General features: G+C 40.0%; 1 long non-coding RNA gene across 1 annotated transcript; it reads right to left on the bottom strand.

The window, feature by feature from the left end:
• Positions 1-6,820: 6,820 nt before the first annotated feature.
• On the bottom strand, positions 6,821-8,389 carry LOC142160191 (uncharacterized). The gene is made up of 3 exons (XR_012693094.1): positions 7,809-8,389; positions 7,610-7,693; positions 6,821-6,895 (listed from the first exon to the last, which is right to left on the bottom strand). It is a non-coding gene; the product is annotated as an uncharacterized LOC142160191 (long non-coding RNA).
• Positions 8,390-16,649: the final 8,260 nt, after the last annotated feature.

Genomic DNA, 16,649 nt, shown 5'->3' with positions numbered 1-16,649 from the left:
ATAAGGAGGAGTGTTTATTGGTTAAGAAATTTGCTAGGTGTGTCTTCAGTGCCCTCTGAGATGAACACTATATCATCTGATCCATAAACACAAGTGTAAGTACCAATATTTTTATATTTTGCTAAAAAAAAGTTAAAGTCTAACACATGCGTTCTAGAGGAACCAATATTTTAAGACCACAGCATGTACTACAAGTCTGGAACTCATTCAGCATTGACATTCATCACTATATTGAACTACTACAAAAACAGAAGGATCCTACAGAATTTGGAACATCACATAAATGAAAGAATGTATAGAACACCACAGACCATCAATAACTTCCTTATATTGACTGTTGACTATTTTTCAGGACTGTTGTACATACAAGGAGTTATATGAAAAACAAACTTTGCAAATAGGAAGGATTACCCATTACATTCCTATTGGTCATATATTCTTGACACTTTTGGTTTCTGGATATGATTACCTAGGATTGTCTTCCACCTATAAACATTATTTATTGCAACCCCCAAATTCTGATATCCATGTTCTGCCAGGATCTGTTCTGTAGGATCCTTCTGTTTTTGTAGTAGTTCAATATAGTGATGAATGTCAATGCTGAATGAGTTACAGACTTGTAGTACATGTAAGATAATGAGCTCATGATTAATTCACTGGCTATATTTAATGATTAAGGAGGGGAACCTTATTAATAGTGCAGCACTTGCAACAAACATACATAGTGGTTGAGCGTGGGATTTGTTATACCTTATTATTATGGGATCTATGCCCATGATATAACAGCCTGTGCGAGGGGGGGAAGGGTGGTGCTGTTTATGTATAATAAAGAGAATACTGAGCTCTCCTCACTCTCCTGGTTTAAATAAGTCACAAATGAGGCTAAACTGAGCAATATTTTAAGGGGAAACCCTGAAATGTTTTATTTAAGGAGAGTAGTGGTTCTAAATCAGTAGCAGGTTAGACTTTGATGTACTTTTTTCTCTCCCACACTATGCACCTCTTCAGAATTTTCCACCTTCTTGTAATCCAAGGAACACTTCTAGTTTTCAGAGGATCCTCCAAAGTCTGGAATGTAGTCATGTACATTGAGATGTCCTGTGTGGACTATATAGAGGCAGTCAGGGGCGGGCTGGGCCGGGGGAATCACGGCTGTTAGGGCCACCCGCTCCCTGGAAGTAATATCAATGTGATGAGGCCGCGCAGGCATCCGCATCACATGACACATGATGCGGGCGCGTCATTGATGACGCGGCCGCATCACGTGTCATGTGATGCGGCCACCTGTGCGGCGTGTGCCCCCCGGGCTGACGGACGTCAGCCCGCGCCTGGAGGCAGTGGTGCAAAATGAAAGTGATTTGCGAGGTGTGTAAATGAGGTCTGCTCTGTTTATTAGAGGGCTACAGAGGAACAGGAATGTACATCATTATTCAGGAGAATAACTGAAAGCAGCAGCTAAACTGTCGAATGTAAAGCTGCCATTTGCTTCTAGAAGTTAATCACAGGATATAGTTATTGCCCTGGTTTGCGTTACAGCAGGGTGAGATGTCACCATGTTCTAATATCCTTGTTTTGAGAAGGACACTGGAACAATCCACTCTCTGCACAGTTGTAAAGCTACATGGAGACACAGGATGCAACTGTTTGTCGTCTTGGGACTCACTAAGGTACATGCTCACTTTCTGTTTTAACTAGTGCTTCCCTGCAAACATCTGCATGTCTATTATTAACATTATGGTCCAAGATGGGAATGTGATGTCAGAAAAAGTTTTTTTAAAAAGTCACTTACCAGTTATACCACCGAGCACCAGAACAAGCTGTTAGATCTGTCGTCTCAGCGGATATTTACCAAATAGCCACTAACTGGAAGCAACCTCAAGCTCCAAACAGTCCTCAACAGAATTTGCCACATATTTAAAAAATTTAATTTTATTTTATAATTATTATTATTATTATTATTATCGTAGATTTATAAGGTGCCACCGTGCAGTAGGGAAAACCGTATTTATTTATGATGAGTATTCTCCAGAACACTTCTAAATCCTTCAGCAAAATGTCTTTTATGCCGCGAGCAAAAGCCGGCGTTGAAATTATCGTATTAATGGTAATTATGCGCACTATTACCGTAATATCGGTAATAGTGCACGGGCAGCGTTGCTTTTTACAGTAACGTGGGCAATTAAATCCCCTCCTATAAGTAACTCACTGATCTGTAAATAAATAACGTCTTTCAAAAAAAACAAAAAACTGCATGAATAACAAATCAAAATTGATCAAATATGTAAAGACAAAAAAAGTTGCAATTTTAAGAAAGAGTGACTCAGTGGATAAATGCACCAACTAAAAATGACAACATGATGTAGATTCTGGTTTAAATCAAAGTATTAGCCAACAATGTTTTAAGTTTCATTTTGTATTTTTATACAACTTTTTGATGCCAACAATTTTAATCTAGCTGCCACATTATACACTGGGTTATATGTAATATTTTCGATTCCCATGCATAGCTCCATACAGTGTCAAACTGGGGCATTAAGGCCCCTCTGGGGAAACCAATGACTGGGGCCCACCTAATACCATGGGCGCTTGGTGCACTTAAGACGGGGTTATCATTTTAGACATATTTTCCACAAATACACAGTAAAAACTCTATACACTACTATTAGGTGCACGCAGCTCTGCCTTCACGAGTAGTGAAGCAGGACATACCACCCAACTGTCCTAGTAGTCTGACCAAATCCTGACTAAGCGAGACAGTCACCCAAATTCCAGACTGCCCCATTAGATTTAGGACAGTTATCAGTCTGTCCTGCTCTCTCCTACCTGTTCTTGTCACTTTCACCACCTGTTGCTGCTGGTGTCTTTAGCTCAGTTGCTGCTTGTCTGGATCCTTGGAGGCCCTATTGGGGGAAAAAATGCGTACATGAAATTTAGAAAACTCCAACCGTCCCCGGCATTAAATTAACAGCACCCACATTTAATAATTAGGCCTCTCTCCAGCCGCAACATCAAAGTAATAGTACTCACATTTGATAAATAGATGTATTTCCCTCCAACCAACCCCAACATCAAATTAATAGTATTCCCATATAATAAATAAACCTATCACCCTCCTTCCAAACAGCCCCAGCAATAAATTAATAGCATTTACGTTTAATACTACCATTTCCCACGACCATTCCCAGCATTAAATAATTAATATTCACATTTAATAAATATCCCTCCTCCCCAAACTGAGCCTCACATTCAATCATAGACTCAAACCACCCAGCATTAAATTAAAGGTCCTGTCAACCCATCTTAATTTAATAGGAACAACCAATAAATAAAATTGCCTCACTGTCACCCAACAAATAAAATAGCACCCATTAAATAATTAGACCCCACCTAAACTCCACCATTAAATTAATAGCCTACCTTCCACCCACGTACAATTAAGACAGCCCCCCATTCCCTCACACATTATAGCAGCCCCATCCCTATAGTTTTCTCTGTGCTGCCCCCCTCCCTATAGTTTTTTCTCTGCACCGCCCTGCTCCCTATATTTTAGCACAGAACACCCCCCTCCCCCCTGCCTGTTGCTGTCCGCTGACCACCAATACTTTTGATCACACCCCCGCCCCTCCCCCCTCCATGCGTAAAAAAACACACACAAAAAAATAAAAAATAAAAATCATCTGGTCACTGCTCCGCCCCACCAACAAAGGGGGAGGGGCTATAAAGCACCAGGGCCCGCCGGGAAATACCTCTGCGGGCCAGTCCAACGCTGGCTTCATAAGAGAACAGCAAAAACACAATACTTAAGACACCTAAAAGATAAAGACCTTACCTATATACAGTATACAATCAAGATTATTTTCACCGTTATTTCCATTGGAAGTCTTTTCAGATTTCACGCCCACATATCTGGCTAGCATAGAATATAATTTGCTAAAGGCATAATACTGTTCACATACTCTTCAATATTGCAGCCAATACATTGCAGTATAAGAGCTGAAATCCATGCCTGATAATAATCTGAACTACATTTTAAGATGTCCTGAGATGAGCGCTATATACCTGTGTGCGCAGTCATCTTCCCAACACACTAAGAGGCTCCAGACTTACCAAATGTGATCCAGCTGCTCAGGCTCAGGGGCAGTAAGACTGGATCCTGCCCAAAGCAAAAGTGTTTTTTAAACTAAGTTTGACTTGGATTAAATCACCATATGTGTTCAGTATCTCTTGCTTATCTGGGATCTCCCGTTTTCTAATCACACAGCACATCAACTCTATTCATACAGCAGCACAGAGTATATCAGGAGATCCGTTACCTCATGTGATTATGTTAGTGAAGACCAGGCTGTACGTTACAAGGACAGTATCATGATCTGAGGAATACAAGAGAATACAACAGAGTATAGAGAAGTCCACAGACTGAGATTTAGGTGGAATGAGCAGGATATCAGAACAGCACAGAGTAGCAACAAAAATTTAGACAGGACAATCTTGATTTGAGGGGACTGTCCCACCGTCCCGACAATCTGCACCTGTCATGTGCTGGACTCACTGAGGTGGTTCTCGGCATCCAGGATGCTACTTTCGGAGCTCTTTGTCGCTCCAACCTCTTATAGATGCGGTCACATGACCGCTCACGCCTTCTTCCTGGCTCCATGTATATAAACATGCGCTGTGCACTGCTAGGGTGCCAGAATGTGTATGTCTGATAGGTACCTCTAGCTCTATATACTTTATAATACTCTCCTGGCTCCATTGTCCTCCTAGTCTTGCTGATTATTATTGTGACATTCTGTCTGTGGGATTCAGTCCAGGCTCCAGGAGTTCTCCAGGGAATCTGCTTCCTCGTGCTGAGTTCTTCTGTCTGCTTCCAACTGATACAGGGGAAAACCAATGTTACTCAGTACAGGACTTTCACAGCTGCCTCATCTGTCTACACTGCTCATTTCCAGGGGCAGGCTGGGCTGGGGGGCATTTGACCCTCAGTCTGGTCCCATAGTGGGCTACGTTGGGCTGGGTCACTGGACCACCTGCATTTTCTTTCCTTAAAATGTTCCTAATAGGCTGCTGAGTTGACTCTTGCCCCCTGGCTAAAATTTGCCAGCTCTCCCCTGCTCATTTCTATATAATATGATGATGTGCATCATTATGGCCAAAATTACGCAATTCACTGCAAATCGCTTCATTGGGACTCCCGACGGACAGGATGCGGGGGAATTGCCTGCTCTTCAGGGTGTGCGGGAGACCTACCCGGAATTCGGGAGTCTCACAGACATTCCTGGAGAGCGGACAAGTACGCTATACAATGGATAAGAAGATTATTGCCTTATTTTAACATAAGTACAGGCAGGGCCATCTTTTCTACTGGGCGTGATGGGCAGGTGCCCGGGGCCCCACGGGCAAGGGGGCCCCATAGGCAGGGCTCTTAATTAGAATAAATAAATAATAAAGGGTCACTGAGCGAGTACATTTTAAAAAAAGTGATTTTATAATATATATATATATAGCTATATATATATGTATATATATCTATATATCTGTCTATATATCTGCATATATATCTATATCTATCTATCTATCTATGTATATCTCTATATATATATATCTATATGTATCATACTTGCCAACTTTTCCTCGTTGGCTTCAGGGAGATCCTGAGGAGGTGGGCGTGCGGGGGTGGTGCTTGACGAATCGCATCATTTTGGGTCTAAGATGGCGCGATATTTGCGCCATTAAGCCTTGCCTCTCGCCACTTATCTATTGTGGGAGCGAGAACCGCGAGGTTGTCCTGCTCTCCCGGGAGCCCAGGAGATCTCCCAGAAATGCGGGAGTCTCTCGGACATTCTGCCAGAATAGGCAACTATGCGTTAAAGAAAAGCAGCTAATGAATTTCTAGAGACTGAAGTGTCTTTTACATTTCTGTCTCCATTACTGAAGTCATGTTGTCTTACCTGTCAGTCTTTGATTAAATCTTGGTCTCCATCAAAATGGCCACCTCCATAGCCATCAATACATGGACATAGGACACAATTTCTGAACTGTGTCATCATGCCACAGATGGTGAAGCCAACCACGTCTTGTACTGGCTCAGCATCAGGAAAAATGCCAGACTCTTCAGGGAGTGAGGGAGATCACCCCTATTTCAGGGAGTCTCCCTGACATTCAGGGAGAGTTGGCAAGTATGTTCTATTTACATTTATTTTATTAACACAAGGCTTCATGTTCATATGCATTAAAATATATACTATATAGATGCAAAGTGAGATTTTCCAAAATATATCGACATGTGTGGTAACTTCACTAGCTAATATCTGACGAATTAGGTCTACCCATGGAATTAGAAAGCCTTTTGGTGAACTGTGGTTAGAAAAAAACTGGGTTTATCTGTTTTGTAAGCAATTGTTTTCCTTCTGTGTCTTTAAAAATAGATTATGTTCCTAATAGAGATTTATTTTGCCATTAATGTAAGAGACAATTTCACCCAGAATTCTCAAGTATTCTCCATGGTAATTATCTGAGCTCATAATATCCACATCGCCATCTTCATACAAAGAACAAATAATAATATTAGAAATTTGTTTTTCAGTTCTTTAATTTTATTTTTAATCTGATGCTTCATTTGTGTGAGATGAATGTTCCACATATGAGGTTTCCAAGCTTAAATTGGTATAATATATATTTAGTTTTTATCTTTTTAGTCCTATGGGAACATAAACTATTACATATTTATCTTAGGTCTTAAATGATACACCATTTGATTCTCTTAAAATGACAAAGTCAAATTTTTACAGCTTTCCTTTGACATATAAATCTACAATTAATATTACAGTCCTCAGTGTAATAACCAACTTTATTCACCACCAATCCACATTTTCCTGAGTTCACCTTCAGGTGGAACCTGTGTAGAAAATATAAGAAATGCAGAGATATCACATTACAATGGGTTTGAAATATTAACAATCATTAATTATAAGATGATGATCTACTGGTGTAACTGTGTATAACATTTTCTCTTTTCTTCTCTTTAAATAATAAATGAGATGAGCAGGTTTCCAAAATATAATATTTCTATAGTTTATTAAAAAGATATTATACATAGATACAGCCATACTGGACGAAGCAGACATACGCCCAGTGTCTCAAATGCCAATTGACAATCTAGATTTGATTCTTTTATAGACAATGTTACTCATTATTTTAGCACACACCTTCCCAGCTTACATCACTGCTGGCACTCTAAGTCTCTACCATTAAAGTGACATCTTCTTGCAGGGGTCATCTTGACCTTATGTGGAGCCAATATTTCTTTGGCCTTATTCGGCGATATTATGAAATACTGGAAATTTACTAAAAACATGTCTCTTGTTATGTAATTTCTGTATTGTCCATTATGTGTTTTTCCATTCTCTTAAAAGCACAAACACAAAATTCAAAGTTCATTGGTTCATTCTATTTAACTAATTGGTAATATAGGGTTTTTGTTAATTATTACTTTGACAACTGACACAGAGAAGTTTATGTCCATGATTCGGATTAAAGGTCAGTATTATAACAAGATTGTGTGTAACATCAGAACCACTTACAGACTGGTGTTATAGTGCCGGCTGTTCACCCATCTCCATCCATCTCCCTCATGGTAAAGTCTGATCCAAAACTTGTTTTCTGCCTGTTGCGTTAGAATACTGCGTATAAACCCCTGAAACAGTGACAGCATCATTCATTTTAATAGCTGATTAACCTTCTATAGAAATGTAATAGGATATTGGATCTAAGCAGTTATCACTCTGAATAAAGTAGACAACAGACCGTACCTGCTGTCCCTGGTCCTCTATGACCAGTAGATGGGCTTCCATCATCTCACAGTGGTCCTGGCTGATTCCATGTCCTTTGTGTAACATCTGAATAGTAATAACAGATGTCTCCATACAGCAGCCAGTTATAAGGACACAGTATACACCCTGTAAGACACGGTTTAAAAAATAATCTCTTATTATACAACTTTACCAGATACTATGTTCTATTCTGGTAATAATGATACAAGGTATGTCTATTAAATAACTCACCTTTATTTATTGGTATTACAAATTTAATGTTTGTCCCCTTCAATATACTCCCCATTTGCACTAATATATCGCTGCAGTCTTGTTTTCCACTGGTAGAAGGCATGGAGAAAATCAATTTCTGTCACTTGTTTCAACATATCTGCTGTTTTCTTCTTTACAGCATCAACTGACTCAAAATGTTTCCCTTTAAGCACTGATTTAACTTTTGGGAACAGATAAAAATCGCAAGGTGCTAAATATGGCGAATATGGAGGATGTTCAAGTGTAGTGATGTGTTTGTCGGTCAAAAACTGCTTCACAGAAAGTGCTGTGTGAGCAGACGCATTATCCTGGTGAAGAAAGAAACCATTTTTCCACAGTTGCGGCCGTTTCTTTCTGACTCTTTCACTCGGATTTTGCTAAACTTCATTATAATAATGCTGATTAACTGTTGTGCCTTCTAGAACCCATTATTCCAAAATAACACCCTTGATATCGAAAAAAATCAATGAGCATTGCTCATTGACTTGCTTTGACAAGATTTTTTCATTCTTGGTGATGACGGTGTTTTCCAGTGCATTGACTGTCTTTTGGTTTCAGGATCGTACTGGAAGATCCAGGTATCATCACAAGTAATTAGTTTATGAAACAGGTTTGGATCTGTGTCAAGTTGCTGCAGAATGTCAACACAACATTCCTTACTACGTTCTTTTTGCTCTGGTGTGAGAACCTTTGGGACCATCTTTGCACAAACTTTCGTCATGTTAAGATCCTCATGCAAAATTTTCCATATGGTGTCTTTGTCAATGTTCACGGATTCAGCTATCATTCGAACACTGTCGGCGGTCTTTTCAAACAATCTGATTTATTCTACATTTTCTTCGGTTCTTGAAGTGCAAGGTCGTCCAGGGGGTTCATCATCTTCCACATTCTCACGTCCCTCCTTAAATCTTTTGTAACACTCAAACACACGCGCACGAGACAGGCCGTCATTCCCATAGGCCGTAGTAAGCATTTGAAAACATTCTGTTGGTGTTTTGTTTAATTTTACTAAAGTTTTCAAATTGACACGTTGTTCAACTTTTAAACTTAGCATTTTTTCGGCACTCTACAGAAAACACAATGAAACTAAATGGCGACTCACAATCAACTGAACGTCATAGAGTGTTGCAGCTTGTCATGCAGGTTCAGACAGGTTCAAGGTTACTACATGAGCAGTTATAACCGGTTTGAGACTGCTTTGTTTACTAGGTGGAATCACAGTATCGTTATTTAATAGACATACCTCATACACTGTAAATAACACATAAAAGCCCTATTATACACGACCATCAATATTTCTGTCTAAGATGGCCTGAATTAAATTCATAGAGAGCACTATATAGTTTAATGTTCCTGTCATGCTTCCCCCCTTTCAAATTATTCCTGAGACCCTTTCAATACATGAACAGTGAAACCTTACAAGGGCAACAACCCCTTTAGAGATCCTGTATGGTGGCTTATAAACTGGCCCACCCCTTACTGGTCATTGGCAGGTCACAAGTAATAGATGCCATAATATTCTAAAGCTGGTATGTCAAACTCAAATGAAACTGAGAGTCTAAATGAATGGGTAAAATTCAGTGATGGCCACATTAGTTCTAAGAGGACCACAAAGGTAAGAAGATTATTTTTACATGAAAACACAGTCAGTATTTAACTTATGTGCAACACAAAATACTAATTTGCACCCCTTGCATTGCAACATGGTTTTGTCCAGGAGACTGAAATAAGAAGTTTCTCAAGTTAAGATCCTTAATGAATCAGGCCCCTTATTCTTAATATCATGCACATTAATTACTCCTATTGACTCAAGTTTGCAACATTCTTCTCGCAAAGATTCCAGCTCTCACAATACAGTCTCATCATCAGCATCCAACACAATAGATAACCCTTCTGTTTTATTTATTTTTTCAAAGCCTTATGGGCAAAATACAATTTCCGGCTAAGTGTTCTGACATATTTGTTTCGATCCACAAATAAATGTAAAAAGTTGGGTTTAGTTGCCGGGACAAATCCTTTTTACAGAAGTGTCATCTAAGACTGATTGAGAACTTTAGAAGATAAATTAAAAACTCCCTTCACAGATAGTGTGGGCTAATATTTTTTGAGCGATTTGGTGGTCTCTTCTCTACATCCTCTTCTGAATCTCTGCTTCTTTTGGGTGTATGAAAAGTTTTTCACCAAACTTTTTGAGCATATATTAGTGGTCATGGGCCTCTTCCCAAAACCGAAGAAGATGTAATAGGTACTTCTGTGATCATAGAAGAATTTTCAATTATTCTCCTGTTCTTACGCTTATACCCTTTGCCTCATATATTACCTGTATTCTCCCCTTTTACTAGTAAGCATTCAAATTTATTGGTGTATATAAGCTCCGCAAATAGAGTCTATTCTATCTCTCCAATGGGTCTTATCATAAGAAGGGGGAAATTTAAATCTATTGGTGGGATTATTCTGAGTAGACCACTCATTGTTCCTTTTATTCCTATAGATTTATTCGGGGTATGTGGTGTTTTTTGTCTTTCTAGGGTATGATAATAGTTCTTATGTCGTCTAATAAAATACCTCACGCTATCATTTTTATAGCCCCCTTCATCTCATATCAATGTTCTTTACATTAAGGATTTTTCAGAATCTTCAATTTTTTTATTTACTTTAAGATCTCTCTCTTTAAAACCATCTTTATCCTCAAACTCCCTCAAAAGAACCTGTTTTTTTGTATTTCTCCTTGGATCATATGCACTTTATTGTTCCTATAGTTTATCAAAAATTTAATTATGCTTAAAGAAAAAATTATCCATGCAGTCTCGATTTACAAACATTTGTGATACACAATGAGTCGTTCTGTGGAGCTCAGTGACTTCAAGCGTGGTACTGTGATAGGATGCCACCTTTGCAATAAGACGGTTTATGAAATTTCATCCCTACTGGATATACCACGGTCAACTGTAAGTGATATTATTAGAAAGTGGAAGCGTTTAGGAACAACAGCAATGACGCGAGAGATCACGCAAAATCACCAAGCGGGTTCAACCACTGCTAAGGCGCAGGGAGAGTAAAAGTCACCAACGATCTGCTGATTCCATAGCTGGAGAGTTCTAAACTTCCACTAGCATTAATGTAAGCAAAAAAACTGTGCTGATAAACAAAAATTGCAATGGTATCTCAAGCCATAATAAACTGTTAAAGCACTGTGAATTTTCAATATAGGCTTTATTAAACACATAAAAAAATCACACATAAACCGTGGTATCGCTACTAAATGTCAAACAATGATGAAATCACAGCAGTAGTTATTATAAAGAATCCCCAAATATATTGGTGCACCTATATTGATAACTCTCATAACCTAATTGATCCTTTAGGCAAATTGGTAGTTTGGTATCGATAGGTTGTCTTTATATGGAGAATCATACCCCATAGTCTTACTAAGTCATAATCCGATATTGAATATAGAATAAATTATCTCATATAGCAAAAATTGTTTCATGTGGCCGAGTAAATAGATACTCAAACACAGAGGTTACGTTCCACTAAGAATAACAAGAAAGGCAGTCTCTTACCAGAAAACCAAATGGGTATTTGAGCATTTAAAGCCGGGATATCAATCCATGAGCTGCAACAATCAAAGCAATCTCTTACCAGATACCTGGATTACTGATGTACCATTCAACTTTTGTTCCCGCAGCAACTTTGTAAGTTCTCAATCAATGAGTTGTTGTAAATAAAATTCCCAGACACTTCTGCCTTAATAACGAATGCTTGATTTTCTGTAACCACCGTATATATAGCGGCGTCTCTCCCACCTTGGATCTGAAGACGAATTCCGGAATGCCGATAATATACTCGTTCAATTCTGAGATTGGATTCCCGGATGCTAAGGTAGAATCTCAAGTAGATATTGAATAGTTCCAAACACCCAAACATCCGTGCCGACAGGGTTATAAAACTGCTTGACTAGAAGCAAGTAGCGATCAGAGAAACAATTTAGAAAGAGAGTATTTTCTTTAGAGATAGGATCCTATCCTATCTGTGATGAAATTACCTATCGGTAATGAAACGCGTCAGTGGCTTTCTAAATTGTTTCTCCGATCGCTACTTACTTCTAGTTAAGCAGTTTTATAACCCTGAGACTATGTGGTATGATTCTCCATATTAGGACACCCTATCGATACCAAACTACCAATTTGCCTAAAGGATCAATTAAGTTATGAGATTTATCAATATAGGTGCACCTATATATTTTGTGGATTCTCTATAATATAGCTACTGCTGTGATTTCACCATTGTTTGACATTTAGTAGCGATACCACAGTCTATGTGTGATTTTTTTATGTGTTTAATAAAACCTATATTGAATATTCACAGTGCTTTAACAGTTTATTGTGGCTTGAGATACCATTGCAATTTTTGTTTATCTGCTTATGGTTTATTGAGGCTGCAGACCTCGTGCATTGGCATCTCCTGATCACTACCATATTTTGTGCCAAGGTCATTTTGTTTTTTATTGTTATACAAAAACTGTGCTGCAGGGAGATTAATGGAATGGGTTTTCATGGCTGAGCAGCTGCATGCAAGCCTCACATCACCAAGACCAATGCTGAGCGTCGGATGGAGGGGTGTAAAGCACACCGACACTGGACTGTGGAGAAGTGGAAACGTGTTCTGGGCAAGTCTGGGTTTGGCAGATGCCAGGAGAACGTTCCCTGCCTGACTGCATTATGCCAACTGCGACGTTTGGTTGAGGAGGATAATGGTATGGGGCTGTTTTTCAGGGTTTGGGGTAGGCCTCTTATCTCCAGTGAAGGGCAATATTAATGCTTCAGCATACCAAGTCATTTTGGACAATGCTATGCTTCCAAATTTGTGGCAACAGTTTGGGGAAGGACTTTTCTATTCCAACATGACTGTGCCCCAGTGCACAAGACAAGGACTACAAAGACATGGTTTGATGAGTTCCGTGTGCAAGAACTTGACTGGCCGCACAGAGCCCTGACCTCAACCCCATCGAACACCTTTGAGATGAACTGGAACGGAGATTAAGAGCCAGACCTTCTCATCCAACATCAGTGCCCGACCTCATAAATGGTCTACAGAATGAATGGGCACAAATTCCCACAGAAACACTCCAACATCTTGTGAAAAGCCTTCCAAGAAGAGTGGAAGATGTTATCACTGCAAAAGGGGGACCAACTCCATATTAAAGTATATGTATTTGAATACAATGTCAGTACAGTCCCTGTTGGTGAAATGGTCAAGTGTCCCAATACATATATATATATATATTTCAGGCAATTTTCTATACTTCTACTACACACTACATGATTTTATTTAAACAATTACCTATATGGTAACAGATGCTGAGCCTGGTACCTTACCCTTCAGCTCTCCCCTTTTGAGGTGCGCCATCACCCAGGGAGCTGACATCAATGTCAATGTGAACGTTTTCTTTGGCACAGGGCTGGAGAGCCTGGCGGCTTCCATCTTGGATGGTTTGAAAACATCCTCTAACGGAGAACGCATGTGACCGGGTCAGATCTGCCTCACGTAAGGAAGGAATTAACAATATTCACAATTAATATATTGTCCCATAGTTCAATGTACAGTTTCACGACAGAGACAAGAGCTACCACCCTGAACCATTACATGAGGCTGTAGCAGCTCAGTCCACCTAAAAAATAAAGGAAAATGTTATGTCAACTTATTTGCTGGAAAAAACTATCTGGCCAAATCAGAAATCCTTACATGTATCATGGTCCAAAACTACTTACACATGTTTGCATTTACAGGAACATCTAAGCACCCTGCTGAAGAATGGATCGATGCACCTGCAGAAGAGGAAGACCCCAGGGGGTAAATGTATCCAGCTGCGAGTTTCCGGCGGGTTTAAAAAGTGGAGATGTTGCCTAGCTGATCTTCAGGGATCAGCTATTGTAAGCTGCAAAACTCTGGCTGAGCAAAGATAATGAGTCTGAAGTTGCAGCATTCTAATAGATGGTGCAACACCACCATCTAGTGTCGGTTAGTTGGAACTACATAATCAGTGCACTGTTGTGTTTGTGCTATCTCTGCAAGTACTAGTTCTGCTAATATCTTCTGCATAATATATTAAGGTGAATCCTGCCATTTTATTTTCACAAGAATGTCAACGGATTCAGTTGACACAGAGCATTCAATATCCCCCAAGGAATACTGGACAGAGCTGTGGATTCCTATAACCCAGCACGATGGCATAGTGGTTAGCACTTCTGCCTCACAGCGCTGGGGTCATGAGGATTGCTCTTTTTGTTTCCGGATGAGGCTCTCTGAATGGTTAATTTGAGTAATGTTCAGAAGAAATTTAATAAAATGGAGGAAGAAGATCTGCAGTTATAATGTCTGGATATATGACTGCTTTTATTAAGGCATCTGGATTATTTAATTAGTTTGGTAATTGGAAATGTATTAATCATTAGGGCTTACAGTCTAAACTCCCTAACACACACACATACACACACACACTAGGGTCAATTTGTTAGCAGACAATTAACCTACCAGTATGTTTTTGGAGTGTGGGAGGAAACCGGAGCACCCGGAGGAAACCCACACAAACACAGGGGAGAACATACAAACTCCTCACACATAAGGCCATGGTCGGGAATTGAACTCATGACCCCAGTGCTGTGAGGCAGAAGTGCTAACCACTGAGCCACCGTGCTGCCCATCTACTCCTATATACCATCGATGAGCTTCGTGCGAACCAGCATACAGGAGTAAATCATTATAATAGGTGTTTTATGTATTTATGTACACCACCAGTGCTCATAGCCTTCTTGGTAGTGGTAAAATTGAGAGACGTACAGCGTAGGGACCCCCCACACAAAGCCGCTACCAGCAATACAGTGTGGGTTCCCCCTGTCTTAATGTCAACCAGCCCTAACCTATATAGCACAGAGCTGTATTCCCTACGGGAATCTGGCCCACCAAATAAAATGCGCCCACCTCCCTAGGAGAAAATAGGCCTGTGCTGAAAGCACTAGGGCTCGTCCCACAGCCCTGTTGGAATGGGTGTGGAGTAATAGAGTTACTTGGTCAAAATGTCATTTTGTGCTGGTGTACTTCTGGTCCCAGGAATCCCTGGCAGCCAGGATAGACATGACGCTTGAAGACCTACTTATGGGCGGCTTACATTTGCCCATAAGGAATTGTCAGCATCTGCCCTCAGCTGCAGCATCTTCCTTAGAGATACTGATTGCATCCAACAGCTCCTGGCTGTTAAGAGCTATGTTGGACTTGCCATTATGTAAACCTGGCCTGCAGTACCCCTCTACCACCAGAGGTGCTGCTGTATGACCATTGTATTTTCCACCTCACTAGCAGGAGTTACCTCATTCCCTAATCAGCACCCACACCTGTTCACTGCCTTTATAATACTGCCTCTCCCAGTAATCTGTGGCAGGTCATTGTTGTCTTGTCTGCTGTTGCTGATTCTCCAGAGTATCCTGTGTCCGGTTCCAGTCTGACTTCCTGGTATTGACTATTCTCTTTTCCAGCTCTAAGAATCCTCCTCTTTTAAGTCCTCCGCAACCGACAACCACCCCCTCCCCCACTCACACTCCGCCCCTTTCCACTCCCCCCTCAATTATAATCATACTTGCCAACCTTATATTGGCCGGGTCCAGGAGATTCTGGAGGGCTGGATGGGTGGAGGGGGCGGAGCTTCATGTTTTGCATCATTGTGGCCCCGCCCTCCAGTGACGTAATGCCTGTTTTGGGTCTTTTTACAGTGTAAAAACCCAAACAAGCATTACATCACTGGGGGCGGGGCCAAAATGACGCACATCGCGAAGCCCCGCCCCGTACATTCCAGGTCTAATTTTATTGAAGTGGGCAGATGGGCCAGATGCGGGAGAATTGCCAGCTCTCCCGGGAGTCCGTGAGAGTGACCCGAATTTCGGGAGTCTCCCGAACATTCCGGGAGAGTTGGCAAGTATGATTATAATTATACTGATTATTGCTTGATACAGTTCAAATATTCTTTATATTCTTTCTTTTTGTCATTAACAAATCTCGTTATGAAAAGCAATTCTGACATGTATCGTGACAGTGTTTGGTTTCTTTCATCCCTTTTATCTGTTAATTGATTGCTGTCATCCATGATTTAATAAAAATGTTGAGTTAAAAAAAAACTGGAAAAATTCTAAAATATTTCTCTTTGGATGTGTAGCAATTGTTGTTCTTACCAAAAGTTGTTGTTTTTTATATATTATTTTTATTTTAGATTTTTTTTATATACAAAAACCACCAGAAACATGAATATAAGTGAAGATAAAACAATTACAGCATATGATAAGTGTGCAGTAACATGTTATACTAAATGGAGGCTGAATGGGGAAGGAAGGGGGAGAAGAGAAAGGTGACCTTAAAGCAGTAAATTAAGATTAGGGAAACTACAATTCCTTCCATATTATATATTTCCTGTTGGTTGTCTCTATATGCTGGAATACTTTACATTAAACAAAGAGACCAATGATAACCAGTAATTTTTTAAATAACAATCATGAATTCCGTGTGTAGTATTCTGCACGG

Source organism: Mixophyes fleayi, chromosome 6, assembly GCF_038048845.1.
Source record: "Mixophyes fleayi isolate aMixFle1 chromosome 6, aMixFle1.hap1, whole genome shotgun sequence".
NCBI classification, from domain to species: domain Eukaryota; kingdom Metazoa; phylum Chordata; class Amphibia; order Anura; family Limnodynastidae; genus Mixophyes; species Mixophyes fleayi.
The sequence above is the reverse complement of the archived record's forward strand: the minus strand, read 5'-3'. Positions and strand labels throughout refer to the sequence as shown.